Source organism: Tachysurus vachellii, chromosome 6, assembly GCF_030014155.1.
Source record: "Tachysurus vachellii isolate PV-2020 chromosome 6, HZAU_Pvac_v1, whole genome shotgun sequence".
Classification (NCBI taxonomy): Eukaryota; Metazoa; Chordata; class Actinopteri; order Siluriformes; family Bagridae; genus Tachysurus; species Tachysurus vachellii.
In genome coordinates, this window is record NC_083465.1 from 1,739,739 (window position 1) to 1,740,509 (window position 771).

Below are 771 nucleotides of genomic sequence, written 5' to 3' on the forward strand. Positions count from 1 at the left end.
GTATAAATAAATGATGGATAAATGAGACATTTGTATTAATTGTGGACTCCATGATGTGACACACAGTGATGTTTCTGTCTGAACTTTGAATGCAGTAAAACTGAATTACACACGTGATCGCATGCAGTCTGAGACCGAGCTCTTATATGTCCTTCTTACATGGAAGGATTAAATATAGTAAGATGAAAAGATACCAAAGATCACACCAAAGTCAGGCTTACCATCGTTTATAAAGCTGCTGGAGGAAAAGCCACACATCAGCAGGTCTTTGCTCTCTCTCACACTCCTCCGGCTCAGTTGGGGCTTTATTATAATAATCTCCCGGATGTAGACGCGTTAATATCCCGTTCCTGTGTCTGTCTCTATCTATGTGCTGTGCTGTGTGTGTGTGTGTGTGTGTGTGTGTGTGTGTGTGTGTGAGAGTGAGTGAGTGATGAAGCCTTTTAAACAACACTATGAAAAAAATCCCCTTAAAATATCCGTTTTCTAACGGCACGCGCATCTCGGCGCCTCCTGATTGGCCCTCATCGGAACAGCTGTCTTTCCGTCGCTAAGCAACAAGTCGCTAGGCAGCGATGACGCCACATCAGGCTCCGTTTTCTTTCTCGCGACTCTCACGTGCTGCTGCACTGCTTCACACACCCACACCATTCATATAAACACACACACACACACACACACACACACACACACACACACACACACACACACCATTCATATAAACAAACACACACACACTATTCATATAAACACACACACCCACACACAAAC

The 771-nt window shown here is 44.2% G+C and overlaps 1 long non-coding RNA gene across 2 annotated transcripts in view; it reads right to left on the reverse strand.

The window, feature by feature from the left end:
- Positions 1-361, reverse strand: part of LOC132846905 (uncharacterized) — a 4,603-nt gene extending 4,242 nt beyond the window's left edge. For both annotated transcript variants that reach the window (XR_009648555.1, XR_009648554.1), the window contains exon 1: positions 222-361. This is a non-coding gene — a long non-coding RNA (uncharacterized LOC132846905). The remainder of the gene's footprint in view (positions 1-221) is intronic.
- Between the last annotated feature and the right edge of the window lie 410 nt (positions 362-771).